Raw genomic sequence first — 18034 nt, forward strand, 5'->3', positions numbered from 1 at the left:
CTCGACCATTATGCCTACAGGCTACATTACTTCGAGTTCGAAACATTCACTCGACTAATAAGCCTACGGGATACTTTGATTTCGAGTTCGAGCAAGCACTCACTCAACCATTACGCCTACGGGCTACATTACTTCTAGTTTGTAACATTCGCTCAACCATTATGCCTACGGGCTATATTACGTTGAGTTCGAATCATTCACTTGACGGTTAATAAGCCTATAAGCTGCTTTTATTTTTGAGCGAGCACTCACTCGACCATCATGCTTACGGGCTATATTTCTTCGAGTTCGAATCATTGACTCAACTAGCAAGCCTAAGGGCTACATCACTTCAAGTCTGAAAAAATAATCAATCGATCATAGAGATTACGAAGTCAAAATTTGATTAAAGTCTTCAAAAAATGAGTCGACCAAGTTGTATATATACAGAATTGTCTACATGATATACAAAAAATTAATTAAGAACTAAGCTTCCTGGTCATCCTCAGGGGCGTTCGTTTCTCTGTCGGGCTCTTCCCCGTCCTCGGATCCGCTCTTGCTACTGCCATCATCATAATCATCAGAAGCCAAGGCTTCAGCTTCAGCTTCGAGCTCTTTAGCCCTTTTTATCTCATCGGTAAGATCGAAACCTCGAGCGTGTATCTCCTCGAGGGTCTCCATCCGAGACCTACATTTAGCAAGTTCGGAAACCCAATAAGGTCGAGCGTCGGTAGTATCCGCCGCCTCCTGTGCCTCCATCTGAGCAGCCTCGGCATCGGCCCGATACACAGCAATGGACTTATCTGCCATGACTTTCGAAGACTCAGCCTCCACCTTGACCTCAGCAAGACGTGTTTCAAGCTCCTCGATCCTCTTAGCCTGAGCCGACCCCTTTTTCTTGACTCTTCAAAGCTGAACATCAGCCAATAGTAATTTGGTCAAAATGGTTTCCTTCTCCGCAGCCAGGCGGTCGATAGTCTCCTTCCACCGATTATATTCAGCTTTGATTTGATCAACTTCTTCCCGAAGTAACCCGATCTTTTCAACCTTTTGCTGCAGATGAGACAACGAAGGGTTAGCTTCCACAGTTGAGTCAAACCCATACTTTAACAGAACGAGTCTCACCTGCTTATCAAGTTCGGCCCCTTCCGCTTGGAGGTCCTTTATAGCCTCATCCTTTTGGCTGCAAAGAAGCCGCAGGGTGTCTTTCTCACCCGAGACCTTCTGAAGCTCGGCCTCACACTGACTAAGATCGACTCAAAACCTACAAATGGCCTGCACAGTAGGGAAAAAACACAAGTCAAGTATGGAAAAGAACAAAGAAACCAAGTGTAGAAAAATCATTACCCGAGTAATGAAACGTTGGGCCTCCTCTAGCAGAAGAGAAGTGTCACCAATATCGGAAGGATCATCGACTCCAGTGAAGCAATCCCGAAAAGGGTCCCCTACACTAGAGCCTCCATCCATATCGGGGGTCTTCAATTCTCGAAATTCCTTTAACACCTCCTCGAAAAAGGTTGGAAGATAAGGCGAATGACCCACTGTCATAGCCCTGAGCAAATCACTCGGGGTGCCCCGATCAAGCCTCGGGATTTCAGGACCGACCCCGGCCGGTACAACCGCCATCGGCTCAGGAGCTCTAGCAACCTCGATAGCTTTCGCAGATCGGATCACCAAAGCCGAGGCGTTATCTTATTATTCTTCTTCTTCTCTTAGTCGTTGGACCGAGTCAATCGGAAGGGCAATTGCCTTCCTCCTCACCCTCCGAATTTTGGGCTTGGGGTCCTCTGACCGAGAGGCAGCTCTTCGCTTCTTATCTTTCCCCGGTTTCGGGACCAGGGACTTGGTTTCTTCTTCACCGCTCGAAGGCCTCAAAGCGGCATCCTTGGTTACACCTGCATAAAAGGAAATCAATAACAAATAGAACACAAAGAATACTTCGAAGGAAACAAGAAGCAAAAACTTACCATGGTTCTTGGCCTCCTATCTACCTTTAGCCAAATCACGCCAAGCGCGTTCGGCATAAGAGGAAGTCGAGGGTAACTTCTGGACCCAATCCTCGAGGTCAGGTACCGCTTGTGGCATCCAAGGGGCAGCTGAATATCAGAGAAAGACATCAGAAAAAATCGGGAAAAGACATGAAAAACAAACAAGAAACACTTACGGTCGAAATTCCATTCCTCAGAGAACGACATCTTCTCTTCCGGAATAAGGTCACGGGTCCTCACCCGAATATAACGACCCATCCAACCCCGATCCTTGTCTTCGTCGATGCTCGACATCAAAGCCTTCGATGCCCGACGGTGAAGTCTGATTAGCCCTCGAAAGATTTTAGGCCGATACAATCGTATGAGATGATTCAGAGAAAAATCCAGCCCCCCGGCTTTGATAGAGAAGAAGCGAAGTAAGATCACTATACGCCATAGAGAGGGATGAATTTGACCAAGGGTGATCTGATATCTTTTGCAAAAATCAATGATCACCAGGTCGACGGGTCCTAACGTGAAGGGATAAGTGTAAACACTTAAAAACCCCTCCACATGAGTGATGACGTTCTCTTCGGGGGATGGAATCTACAACACAACCTCGGGACCCCAGTTGTAGTCTTTTCTGACGGCCTCGAGATGACCCTCCGTTATAGAGCACATGTACATCGACACGTGCTCGCATCAACCCGAAATAGATGAAGGATTCTCAACCTTAAAATAGATCTTCAGAGTGCACGGGCCGGGAACATAGTCGTGAATGGACGGCTCCACCGGTGCCTTGTCGCCGGACGGCCGTGAAGAAGAAGTTTTCTCCTTCTGAAGTACAGTTTTCGAAGTTTTAGCCATTGATATGAGAGGAAGAAAGGCAAAGGAAAGTAAAAATATTTGGCGGCTCCTGAAACTTTAGTGTAGATGGCTCTAAGGCAACGAAATAGAGGGAAAAGATAAAGAGAATTTGGAAGAGTGAAGGCGTAAAAGTGGTAAAAGTTAGATGGAAGGGTTATTTATAGGCTTGCATCACGCCGATTCAAAATCAGAAATGGCCGCCCATCATCTGACAAGCATTAAATTCCCTAAAAGACTAAATCGATGGGACAGCTATCACATACGTCATAATCGGTCCCTGATAAAACATCAGCTTGTTGTCCGATCGAACCGTCGAAGATCATGTCGATTTTTACCATATTCTTTATGAGAATCGAGGGGACTATCTGTATATGGTCAAAATAGATTTCAGTTTTTCTACATTCGATCGAGATCGAGTGGCAAGAAACCGGAGTAGGATTTTGGCAATAAGCTCCGATGACGGTATAAACGAGCCTCGAGTCCGAAGGCTGCTCGAGGAGTCGACTCGATAATCTTATCGAGCCCGAGGCATTGCTTCGAGGTCCGAAGTGCATCACGCCCACCCCGAAGGTAGAACTCAAGCCATGACCGAAGGGCCGACCCAGTGACAGGTTCGAGCCAGTATCAAGTTCGAGCTAGTATCGAGCTCACACACAAGAGCCGTTACAACCGCACCAAGAGAGAGAATCTTTGCGGGAATCGAGGAAGAGACAAATCATCATGGGTTCTCCACTATATGCTTTATTTTATTATTTTTGTTATAAATAATGTAATGACCCTCTATTATAAAAGGGGGATCCTTGTAAACACTGGGCACATTGGATAGATTGAAAAAGAACAAACCTTTTCTTATAGACAAAGATATCTCCTTGTGCCTGTCTTACTTCGTTCTATTCATTTTTTCTGTTCATCATTCTCATTCTCATAGTCAAAATACTTGTATTGTTATCTTTATATCAAAGGATATTACATATTCTTAGAACCATACATAAATTTAACATTATCCGATTTTTCGGATAAACACTTTCATTTTTAAATAAAAATCTTATATTGTGCTTTTTTTATCATTCAAGAGTCGATACTAATATTTTGTTAAGAAAAATTAACTATAAAAACAACATTATTAATTGAAAAATTGAGCCTCAAAAGCTGGGGCCTAAAGTCTTTGCTTTATTGGCTTGAACCCCCAGCCGACCCTGCTAACCTCTTGACACCAGCTATATACTTCAAGATAGGAAGGAGTCATCTCATTTTAGTATTGTTGTTTTTATACTAAAGTATGGACGTTCACTTTTCTTTCTAGAGCGGTTGAGTTTTTCACTGTCATTAGTACAGTTTAAAACGAATCAAAGAAAAGCATGAAAATAATTAACAAGAGCTAAAAGTAAGAAAAGAACATAAAAGGGTGCATCTGAACCAACTATCACCGGTAAGTTGCGCCAAAATCAATATCAAATTTAAAATAAATTGCAAAACTAAGTAAGTCAACCACTATTTGCTATGGCCAACACAATTTTCGAACATTCAATTTGTTCAGTTGGGAAATATAGCGGAAAATTAAAATCACCAGCAATAATTACACAAAGATCCACTTGTTTTAAGACATCACAAAACCATATCAAATTACTATAGTAAGTGATGTGCTTTAATCATGTGCTCGTGTTGCTTGGATTTACTATCCATTTGTCGCTAGCCAAATGATAATAAACTGGGCAGGACATAATGGAATAGCAAAATATCACTTGTTGTGGGTCCTATAACCCCCTGCATTAAGGGGTCCTATAACCCGAGAACGAACCTAAATGTGATATTTTTGAACTCAAAAGACCGAAATAAGTGAAAAAATTTAGTGACCAAACTATATATAGCGCCCTTTTAAAGGGCGCTATACTTTAACGTTCGTTTTGGACGTTAAGGTATAGCGCCCTTTAAAAGGGCGCTATATATGAAGCTGATTAGACGTCTATGCATAGCGCGGTTTACTAAGGCGCTATATGTATAGCGCCTTAATAAACCGCGTTATACATGTTCAAATACTCGTCCCCTTCCCTTCCCCCACGTTCAAAACAGATTGCAAACTCCTCCCCCTCCCCTCCAATTTTTAATTGAGTCCAGCAGTCCCCCCATTGACGAGCCAAAAAACCTTGAGTGGACTCTACCCGTCCCACACAAAGTAAAGATTCTTGGTCCCACATCCTAGCTAAGCCTTCTCTTGTTGTGGGTTGCTCGTTTCGGATTCAAATCTTCAACTTTCCAAAACACATAAATCGAGGTATTACGATTTAGTTTTTGTCGAAACTCGTATAAAAAATATATATTAGTTGTTTTAAATGTGTTCTATGTTGTTTTGTATTTTTTTGCGATTAAACTGATAAGTTATTTTTATCCGGACTAAGATATTAGTGTGCTAAAAATATGTGTAAAATTTCAGAAATCATTATTATTTGTTCAAAGAAATGTTAATAAGTTACTTTTTACTGTTGTATATGTATTTTCGTGAATATTTTATGATTAAATGTATTTGTTATTTTTATCTGGTTTAGATTATTTATTTGCTTAAAGACTAGTAATATAGTGCCCTTTTAGCGTAGTAAAATGTAGTGTCTTTTAGTGTAGTATCCCTATAGTTATTGAAATTAATCATTTAAGTATCTCTTATACCCAAAAATACGTCAAAATAACTGATAGATCAAACACAAACTCTGTCCAATTTTAGTCAACGATCGTAAAAAATAACATGAGAAAACAATAATATTTTTCGGATATCTTGGTACTACTGGGTCTCAAATATCGAGCCTGCAACCCATATGTTAATACTTAATAATTAAATCTTGTATAATTATAAAAATTAATTATTTAATTTACAAACAAATATATAAAATTATAAAACTAACATGTAAAATAATAAAACTAACACATACAAGAATTCCATATATCTTGGTGCTATTGGGTCTCAAATATCGAGCATGGAACCCATATGTGAATACTTAATAATTAAATTTTATATAATTATAGAAATTAATTATTTAATTTACAAACAAACATATAAAATTATAAAACTAACATGTAAAATAATAAAACTAACACATATAAGAATTCTGGATATCTTGGTGCTACTGGGCCTCAAATGTCGAGCCTGAAACCCATATGTGAATACTTAATAATTAAATATTATATAATTATAGAAATTAATTATTTAATTTACAAACAAACATATAAAATTATAAAACTAACATGTAATTAATGTTATTTAATTTACAGTAGATGACATGGAGGTTCCGCCTATGCATCCCAGACCTTCTAGCGATGAGCTACTGTCGTTACAGGGCGATCATAGGTCCTCCCATATGGGAGGGAGAGTTACTGGCCCAGACTCTCCGCGTCAGGAGAGTGGACGACATGTGGGACTTTCTGAAGGGCAAAGTTCTCCATCCCCATGTAGTTAGACGCCTGCAGGATACGGGCTTCTATAGGATTTTGGAGATCGGGCGGCTGCAGCTCGATTGGTCTTTGATCACGGCCCCGATAGAGCGGTGGCGACCGGAGACGCACACATTCCACTTGCCATTGGCGAGGCCACCATCACACTGCACGACATGGAGGTTATATATGGGCTGCCCGTTGATGGACACCCCATTGCTCTATCGCAGGCCATGAGAGAGCTGACAGGTGGGCAGTACCTGGACATGCTGTAATAGCTCACTGGTATCCGGCCACAAGAGGAGACTGCACTGGCTGGGTCCAGTCATCTGCAGCTGACGACTATCCGATACCATCTGGAGGTATTGCACCGTGACATCACAGGCAATACACCGGAGCTGCATATCCACCGGTACACGAGGTTGTTGCTGCTCCTTATGTTTGGAGGGGTCTTGTTCCCGAATACTTCGGGGAACCTAGTCAGCTTGAGATTTCTTCATCATCTTGAGCGGCTAGATGATTTACCCCAGTACAGCTTGGGTGTTGCTGTTCTCGCCTACTTGTACAGGTAGATGTGCCGGGCGACCATGGACACCCAGCGTGACATTGCTGGATTTTTGCTGCTGCTACAGATGAAAACATATTCGTATACTCTATTCATTATAACATACCAGTAAAAATATATCTTAAATTTTACGTCCACTTTGTATGTTAGGTTTGAGCCTGGGAGCAGTTCATGCAGTTGCAGCCACCTCTACGACCATTAGCTCTGGGTGTACCACCTCCGTTTCTCCCTCTAGCTAGGAGGTGGGTTCTCCGGCGGGGATATGGATGAGATTACGAGGCTCGACATAATCTCCCCTTGTGCACAGATTTGTTGGATTTGCTGGAGGACGCACAAGTAAATGTATACCTAAGTTTACTTGGCCTGGCTTCACATGTGTTACGTTTACTCACGTTTTCTGTTATTACTTAATAGTTCATCTGGATGCCATACAGCGACACGCTGATAGCTGGCTTGCCCGATTATTGCTCGGTCAGCCGACTTATTTGGAGCTCTTCCGTCCCGTTGATGTGCCTTGATATTGTGGAGCATCATGCCACCGAGCGGGTACTTTGCAAGTTTGGCCGTTCACAGCTTGTACCGCTATCGCCCACCTGGCAGACCACACATTTCTAGCGGGATGATCGTTCCAGGGTGGACCAGGCATATGTGGCATGGCTAGAGGCACAGATCGATACTTGGGACCGGTGACTTGACCTGATTCCGCCGCCCTTCACCGCGCCGGACGGATACTGAGTATGATTATATGGGCTGGTATCCGCAGCGTTACCCGACTTTTCGTCGGGAATCTCATTCATCGCGGTGGCGGTCGGTACGTTCCATACACTGGGAGGCACGAGGCAGTGGTATGTTATTTGGTATTCTTACTTATAACTGTAACCTAGCGTTCCGTTATTTATATTTTACATGTTGTGCAGGCTATTGGCCTACATTTGTTCCACCAGTTGGGACTGCAGATGCAGCAGCTTGCCGGCGAGGGAGCGACCACTTTGCATGAGTATGGTCGGCAGGTTAAAGAGTTGGCTGCCCTGACACTGTGGCAAGCCCGAGAGGATGAGCGCTTAGGACACGACCCTGCTTATGTGGAGCCAGAGCATTACCATTGAGGTAGGGCTGTCCCACGAAGTTGGGCGGTCCCACGAGGTAAGGCTGTCCCACGAGGTAGGGCTGTCCTATGAGGCAGGGCTGTCCCACGGGGTCGTGGGGGCAGGCGAGGAGGTGGTCCCCAGCAAGGGCTCGTTGAGGCACCTGTTAAGCCGAGTGACTTCCATGAGCTAGACTACCATCACAGCAGCATGTCGTCATACAACCTTCAGCGTCAGCTCACTCCAGGGTCTTCGCAGGTGACCCCGTCAGATCCATTGGTTATCACGGGTACGAGCATTACACGGGATGATTGGGATCAGTACTTTCCAAGCCCATCGACCGCTGCTGATGATCGGCCGACCCGAGATGTGGATAGTGGGCGCCGGCTGAGTTATGGCTCCTCATCGAGGGTTCTGGGGATCTTTCACAGGCGCAGGTATGTTTGTATTACTATTAAATTTAAATTTGTTTTTATCTCATTGATTAGCCATAAATATCTTAATGTTTTTCTTATTAAGGCTTCATCCTCGCCCGTCACGGAGGTCACTTTGTGCGATGCTGACCTGGCTGTGACGGATGATTATATTCAGGAGCCCGATGAGACCATGGTAAGACAATTTAAATTTTTGTGATTTACGTACATTACTAATATATATTTTCATATACTGAGCTAACTTATTCTTATGTAGGTTACTGCTGGACCGACGACCCCTTCTACAGAGACTTCCAGCACTACTGACGATCATGTTGCAGCGCATCCGGCGATAAAGAGGCGACGTGATGAGGATGATCCTGATAGTGTAGCTGGGCGGGATGGTATGCGCCTTAGGCCAGCGGTTGCATTGAAGCACATAGGCTGTGGGACGCATTGATTATTTTTTTGTAGTTTATATAAATATTATTTTATGTAAATAATAGCAATAATTTTTATTGTTTACATTATATGCATATTATGTTTTTATTTTCCCGGTTCTTCATTATTTTAATACTACAACACAAATACAAACATAACAACTTAACATAATTTAAATTCAGTACAACTAATGAAAATACATGACACGGAAAGCATAAAGATAAAATACTACATTCAACACATACATGTCATTGTTTAGTCACTACCGCCTAGTATTCTTTGCCCCAACCACTTTAATTTCTCTTCCATCCTATTTTTTTCTTCTTTCGCCTCTTTTAGTTTCTCCTGCAATGCTGCAATTTCTCGTTTCATTTCAGACTCACGGCGTTGGTATTCACAGTTCATATCCCAAATATACTGCAAAGTTCGTTTGTAGCATTCCTGCTTAATGGGTTCATCAAGCCATGCCTCAAAATTGCAATAATTTACGTCATTGACTCCAAACATGTTTATACACATCCAGTATCTGCACCCAACATGACCATCGGACCAACAATCCTTCACCATACAGCGTTTGCCATAATAGCACATTGGTACATAATTGCGTCCAGGCATTTGTTAATGCAAAAAACAAAAACCCTGCTTTTATAGAAAGTTTTGCTATTTGTTTTGGTTAAGCGCAGATAATAACTAAAATGCGCTAGTTATTTATAGGCAAGGCAACACACATAACGTAGTATATAACCGCGCTATGCTTCGCGTGTTAAAGATTCTTTCGGGTACAACACAACTTTTGCAGGCGGTCAGCTTTTCAGGTCGACAAGACAACACACATAATGTAGTATTTAACCGCGCTATGCTTCGCGTGTTAAAGATTCTTTCGGGTATAATACAACTTTTGCAAGCGGGCAGCTTTTCACTTTTGCAAAAGGGCAGCTTTTCAGGTCGACAAGACAACACACATAACATAGTATTTAACCGCGTTATCCTATTACATACGGGGCTAGGACTAATTTTTATATATGTATATATTCACATAATTATCAAACATCTTCCTTCTCTGATAGTGTAGGTTAAATATCAATAAGATTTAACTACAATGGAAACATAATTTTATTTGATACATTTTGCAACATAAAAAAGTACATACACTTATTACAACCACATTACGGAAACAAAACACTACATGTATCCTTGATAGTTGGGCACATTAGATGAACTTCCACTAGGATCTGTATTACCACCTCCACTCAAACCAGCTGAAGGTCATTTTTGACGGTCGTATCCTCTTTGCGAGCATATACCATATTTGCGCGCATAAACGGTATCACCAACATCCATTTGGTTTCGTACATGCATTCTTTTTTGCACCTATCTCTGATGCAAAAACTCCTTGTTACACACCATTTTAAATGGTTCCGGCGGCAATAATGCTCAACACCCACTGGCTGCAACTGCCCACTATAGGTGTTTAAGTATGCAACAACACTATATTATTTATCAACGTAGTTGGTTGGCCCTAAACATGTATGTTGAAATCACTTGATGGCATGTGAGCACGACATATGATAGATAGACCATTTCCCACAAAGAGCATAACCTTCTAGATTCATTTATGGTGTGTACACTATTCCCCCAGTTTTGATGGATAGCGGTGCGAACTTCAAAAATATTTCGGTCGTGATCATACTGTAAAAATGAATGCCAATGTGCTCGTCGCCTATATTTCTCAAATCTTTTCATTGGTTGTGGCATAAATTCAACACCCCTTTCCATCAATGACGTTGCAGCTGTAGCCCTTTCAACAAACCTCCCTGCCATCTGCTTGAATGACATTCGCACCATGGCAGTGACAGGCAATCGTCGTGCAGACTTCAATAACCCGTTGAAAGACTCTGACACATTTGTAGTCACAATTTCCCATCTTCTTCCACCATCCGCATGCAAAGTCCACTTTTCAGGCTTATGTCGCATCAACCAACGATAGGCTGCCTCATCTTCCTGCCTGATAGATTCCATGTGCCTCCGGAATTTATGCTCTTGGTGATTTATTGTAGCCATCCATATTAAATCATGCAAATCCTTGTGGGATGTGCCTTCTGGAAATTGGCCTTCAGGTGCCTTACACAGTAACGGTGGTAGGCATACGGTTCTTGCCATGCAGGAAAATTCTCTACAGAACTTATAATACCACAATGCCGATCAGATATTAGACAAATACCTAAACGTTATTTGACAACGTGCTCTTTCAAGTGGTTCAAAAATAGTGTCCACATATCTTGGCTTTCATTGGTACAAATAACAAAATCTAAAGGAAATATACTTCCATTAGCATCTACTGCAACGACGATCAATAGCTTAATATCATACTTTCCATAGACATGAGTGTCGTCTATGGATATTACCGGCCGGCAATGCAGAAAATCATCAATTGCTAGTTTAAATGCCCTAAACACATATTTGAATATATATTCTGGTATTCCCGGACTCCGCTCAAGTTTCCATTCAACAACGGTCCCAGGTTTAAAGTGTTGCAATGCGACCATGTACATGGGTAGAGCTGCAAATGACCTATCCCAGTTACCATAAACAATTTTAAACGCACGTTTGCGACCTAGAAATGCCTTTCTTTTGGTAATGGTACAACCATATTCTTGGTGGACCGATGTAATGCACTCTTTGATCTTGTACCTTGTGGACTCTTCAATGTGTGGAATCAGGACAAGATAAATCAAGTCAACATCCAAGTTGAAGTGATTCTCATTAAATGTGTCCATTTCACAAGTGTGGGTGCCAATGTATTTACCCACTTTCCACATACCTGTTTTCTTCTTACTCGCACGCAGCATCCAATGACAACCCGTAAACCATCTACGACAAACAACCTTGTATACATCCGGCTTTGACTCCCATACCGTCATCTCACGACACTCTTTTACGCTGTACATTTTTGCCGCCCTACTTAGGCGCGTTTTATCAGGAAAAAGCATGCCCTTTGCCAGCACCGTTGGTCTTGATTCATCCCATATTGTTATCCGAATTTCGTCAGTATCCCTTGTGAGGGCATCCACATCCGGCATACTTGGAAAATGATCAAGGTAGGGAATCTCCCTTGAATGAAACGACATATGGGACTCGTACACTCTTGGTCTAACGGGGGGTAGAGCATGCTCCCTCGTCAAATCATGTCCAGTATTCTCTTCCTCCTCATCATCACCCTCATCAGGGAATGGTGTATTATCTCCGGACGCATCGACATTGTTTTCATAATCACTGCTCTCTTCCTGACTCTGTGCATCTGCCAGATCCCGATTCAATATGTCGTCTTCGGGAAATTGAGTCAGGACAGGAGGTTCAACTTGCTCGTTTTTACTGCACAAACAACAAAATAATGAGCTACTCAAATTGATAAATACTTTACATATAGCTATATCACTTCACTTACAAGTCATAATGTATTGACATTCCTTGATGGACATTATCCTATTAGTGATGACTCCCGGATGGACCACCGTGATCCAACACACCAGAACTACGCATATTCCAACTGGGCATGAGTTCATAACTTGTTAAATTCATATCTGACCGGTACCCCCTATGGAATATGTGAGTGTTAATACAAATTCAATATAACAAAAATAAACATCGTAACACAAAGAAAAATTGAAGTTTACCACTCGTCTTGTGGATTATGTAAAGTATGAGAGAAATTATTTCCTCGCTTCCCATTCACCCGTGGAGATAAGTTTAAATCAGGCCAAACTCTTTCAGCCGGAACCTGTTCCGCAAAAACTGCTCCAGAATAACCACCCGATGACTGAGGGTTATCTCTGCTTTGCGCAACCTCATTATTGAGAACGTCTTCAACCTTTACGTACATTTCCAACATTTTTATCAAAAGAAATTCCTAGTATTCATCCGGAGTCCTCAAAAAAGCACTCAAAGTTTCATCATCCTCGATGTTAAACCCAACGTAACAAGTAACCTCTTGCGGAGTGACAGAATACGGATATCTTTCGGTTACTTTAAGGTACACCGAACGTTTGCTCATACTCATTTTGTTACACAACAACGATACTAGTCTATCGTACTCCATTGTAAGTGGCAACTTAACATGACACTGTGGAGATAAGCTATAGCTCACTGAGTTATTCGCCACTACAACCTCACCCTCCCCCCCCCCCCCCCAAATATAATAAAACCCTTACTTTTTGCTCTTGAGACATTATGACAAAATGCTTGAGAATTTAACAAGAAGAAAAATTCAACAGGAGTTGAGAATATTTCTGAATGGATTTTTGCAAAATTCTTAACGCCTTTAAATAAGGCAATGCCCAATTCGGGGGATCGAATTTTTTGAGGTATAACGCCCTTTAAAAGGGCGCTATACCCATTTGAATTATTGTTATATCAGTTAAGCGTAGAAGAGTTATTTTATTGGTGGGCCTACAAAATATGTATAGCGTCATTTATAAAGGTGCTATACCTAGCAGTCTTGTACCATAGTGCCTTTATAAAAGACGTTATATATATAGCGCCCTTTAGCGCCCTTTTAAAGGGCGCTATATGTATTTTGGTCACTAAGTTATTTTTCCACGCATTTCGGTCGTTTGTGTCAAAAAAGACTACAATTTGGTTCCGGACTCCCTATAACCCCATGTATTAATTTGAAGTTTAATACCACGTGTTGAGCTGATGTGACACTTGCGTGAAAATCCCAAAATATAATTTTTTTTTTCTTTTTCTCTTTCTTTTGCTGGGTATGTTTTTTTTTCTCTTTCTTCTTTTTCTACTGCCTTCCGTTTTAATTTAAATAACGCACTTCTTTATTAGTCCGTATGATATATTTTTATATTTGGAAATAATTTAACTTTAAACTCTTTATTTTATCTACTTTTACCTTAATGAGAAATATGGCCACACAAATGTTATAGTCGCACAAAGTTTTTACCCTTAATCTTTTAGGACGATATATTTTAAAAGTTTTCTTTTTTTCTTAAATTTTGTGCCAAGTAAAAATGGAACGGAGGAATATTATTTTATTCTCTCTTCTTTCCTTTTTATATGTTCTTTTCTTCTTCCTTTTTTGATGTTTTCTTTCTTTCCATCAGCACCTAACCCCAAATCTTCCATAGACAAACTTTCAATACCAATAAGCTTTTCAGCGTAACCCATCATATTCGAACCTACAAAATCCAAAATCAAATTATTCTTTCTTTCTCCCAATATTCATTGCGTTGGGAATTTTAACATGTTAATCCAATAAAAACATTCATCAAGACCCACTTTTGTAACATTTATTTTTGAGGTGGGTTATTAAGACTATGTTATAAATATATTATATTATGAATGTCCATTTAATACTCCGTTATAAATAAGCTTTCTCAAGAAGCTTATCTATATGAGACTCCGTCGTAAATATGTTTATCTATTTAGTACTTTATTGAAAATAAGCCTCCTAAAGAAGCTTGTTATTTCGGTACTCCGTTATGGATAAACACCACCCCCGGTAGAAGATTATCTATATCTGATATAATGAGCATATTCTTTCGGTACCCCGTTATGGATAAACATCACACCCGGAAGATTATCTATATCTGGTACAATGAGCTTATCCTTTCGGTACCCCGTTATGGATAAACATCACCCCCGATAGAAGGTTATCTATATCTGGTACAATGAGCTTATCCTTTCGGTACCCCGTTATGGATAAACATCACCCCCGGTAGAAGATTATCTATATCTGGTACAATGAGCTTATCCTTTCGGTACTTCATTATGGATAAACATCACCCCCGGTAGAAGATTATCTATATCCGGTACAGTAGCAACATACAAGCAGCTTGCAGAAGCAGCTTACACAACAACCTCATTTCTTCTATAAATAGAGCAGATTTCAGTTCATTATGTACATAAATTTGAAGTTTGAATAATATATCAGTTTCTTTCTATATTTGTCTTTACTTTACAGTCTTTATTTCATAACACGTTATCAACAAGAGACTCTGCCATCTCTAGCAAATACTTTGAAAGTATCATAGGTACGAACTTTCTTTTTCTAAATAATGTCAAATCTTTCTAAACTTGAATTTGTAGCCCTGGATATATCGGGCAAAAGCTATATGTCTTGGGTGCTTGATGCTGAAATTTATCTTGATGTGATGGGTCTGGCAGACACCATCAAGGACAAAAATCAAGCATCAAACCAAGACCGTACCAAAGCAATGATATTCCTACACCATCATCTTGATGAAGGCTTGAAAATGGAATATCTCACTATCAAAGATCCAGTTATACTGTGGGATAATTTGAAAGATAGATATGACCATTTGAAGATAGTCGTTCTTCCACAGGCAAGTTATGATTTGACTCATTTAAGGTTACAAGATTTTAAATCTATCAGTGAGTATAATTCTGTTATGTTTAGAATTATTTCCCAATTGAAATTATGTGGTGATAATATTACTGATCATGATATGTTGGAGAAAACTTTCACCATTTTTCATGCCTCGAATATGCTCCTGCAGCAGCAATATCGAGAGATGGGATTCAAAAAATATTCTGAACTTATCTCACATATTCTTATAGCCGAGTAACATAATAGACTATTAATGAAAAATCATGAAAGCCGACCTACTGGTTCTTATCCATTCCCTGAAGTGAATGAGACGAACTTCCACCAAGCTAAGTGTGGAAGAGGTTGTGGCCCCAGTCATGGTCATGGCCGTGGTTGGGGAAGAAACTCTAATCATGGTAATAATAATGCACCAAAGAACCCTCCTCACCACCAACAATGGAAAAGGAAGGAACAAATGCATGAAACGGTGCAAGCAACAAATGCAGAAAATGCTTGCTATAGATGTGGAGGAAAAGGGCATTGGTCATGTACTTGTCATACGCCAAAACACCTGGTTGAGCTTTATCAAGCCTCCCTAAAGAAGACAAAGAAAATGCTGAAGCAAATTTTATTTTTGAAGATAATTTAGACTTCATGCATTTGGATGTAGCTGATTACTTTGCACTCCCGGAAGGAGAAACAAGTCATGTGATCGGTGATGAATATGTAGAAATATAAATATTTTAATTTTTGTTGATTGTAGTAGAGAGTATGGTTATGTAATTGTTGTACATAAATAAAAGTTATGATTTGACAATGATGTTTACTATCATATTTATTTTGTTTATGTCATTTTAAAGAATATGGATAATCCTCAAATTATGTTTGAATCAAAGACCAATCATGAAGATATTTGTGTAATTGATAGTGGAACAATTCATGCCATATTCAAAGATCAGAAATACTTTTCTTATTTGCATAAGGAAAAAGCAAATGTTTCAACAATATCTGGTAATATAAATTTGATTGAAGGCTCCGGAAGAGCCACTATATTTCTGTCTAAGGGAACAAAACTTATAATAGACAATGCATTATTTTCCTCTAAGTCCCGAAGAAACTTGTTGAGTTTTATAGATATCCGCAGAAATGGATATCATGTTGAGACGATAGATGAAATGAATATGAAATATCTTTGTATTACAAAGAATGTTTCTGGTCAAAAGTGCATTGTAGAAAAGTTACCAACTTTATCTTCTGGCTTATACTATTCAAAGATTAGTACAGTTGAAGCATACTCTATCGTAAACCAGAAGTTTACTTATTCAAATATTTTTGTGCTTTGGCATGGTTGTTTGGGCTATCCTGGATCAATAATGATGAGACGAATTAATAAAAATTCGAGTAGGCGCCCATTAAAGAACCTGCAGATTCTTACAAATAATGAATTTTCTTGTGATGCTTGTTATCAAGGCAAAATGATCACTAGACCATCACTAATGAAGGTTGGCATTGAATCCCCTGCCTTTTTAGAACTTATACATGGGGATATATGTGGACCTATTCACCCACCAAGTGGGCTGTTTAGATATTTTATGGTCATAATAGATGCATCTTCAAGATGGTCTCATGTGTGCATACTATCATCTCGCAACCTGGCATTTGCAAAGCTATTAGCCAAAATAATTCGATTAAGGGCACAATTCTCAGATTATCCTACAAAGGCTATTCGCCTTGATAATACTGGAGAATTCTCATCTCAAGTTTTTTATGATTATTGTCTATCAGTTGGGATAAAAGTTGAACATCATGTAGCTTATGTTCATACTCAAAATGGCATTGCAGAGTCATTTATTAAACGCCTACAATTGATAGCAAGATCACTACTTATGAAAACAAAATTGCCTACTACTGTTTGGGGCCATGCTACCTTGCATGCAACATTACTTATCCGTCTCAGACCGACACATTATAATAAATATTCTCCGTCACAATTAGTTTTTGATCATGAACCAAATATTGCCCATCTACGAATTTTTGGATGTGTTGTATATATGCCAGGAGCACCACCACAGCGTAGTAATATGGGCCCACAGAGAAGGTTAGGAATATATATTGGGTTTGAATCACCCTCTATTATTCGCTATCTTGAACCATTGACAGGAGATTTATTTACTTCTCGATTTTCAGATTGTCGGTTTGATGAAACAAATTTCCCACAATTAGGGGGAGAGAAAAAGGTCTGCATACAGACTACCCTCATTTGGTAGGGGTAAGTTCTACGTACAGACTACCCTCCCCAGACCCCACCTCTTGGAAACATACTGGGTTTTTTGTTGTTGTTGTTGTTGTTGTTGTTGTTGCTGTGGTAGGGGGAGGGAAAAAGGAAATCAAAAGAGAAATTATGTTAAAAGTTTCATCATTATCTCATTTTGATCCATAGGAGGTCGAGAAGATCATCCATTTACAAAATATAGCAAATCAAATGCCAGACGCATTTACTGATTTGAAAAAGATAACTAAGTCATATATCCCTGCAGAGAATGTACCTATCCGAATTGATGTCCCAGCAGGACCATCTATTAGCATGAAAGCTAGTGAACCTAAAGTATGCTTGAAGCGTGGTAGGCCTTTGGGTTCTAAGAATCGAAATCCTCGAAAAAGAAAATCGACAAATGATAACGATACTATGAAGGGATCTCCAGAAGAGACCCAATATCTGATTAGTTCTGAGATTCCTGAAGAAATCAATGAACCCGAGACTCAAGTGAGTGAAAAGCTTTTAATAAGTTCTACTGGTGAAGGGATTAATTTAAATCGATCTGAAATAGTGGTGGATAATATTTTTGCATATAATGTTGCAATTAACATTATGCAAGATAGAGAGGATCTTGAACCCCGATATGTCGAAGAATGACGACAAAGATCTGATTGGCCAAAATGGCAAGAGGCAATTCAATCAG

The sequence above is a fragment of the Nicotiana tabacum genome, chromosome 17 (genome assembly GCF_000715075.1).
Source record: "Nicotiana tabacum cultivar K326 chromosome 17, ASM71507v2, whole genome shotgun sequence".
Lineage (NCBI taxonomy): Eukaryota > Viridiplantae > Streptophyta > Magnoliopsida > Solanales > Solanaceae > Nicotiana > Nicotiana tabacum.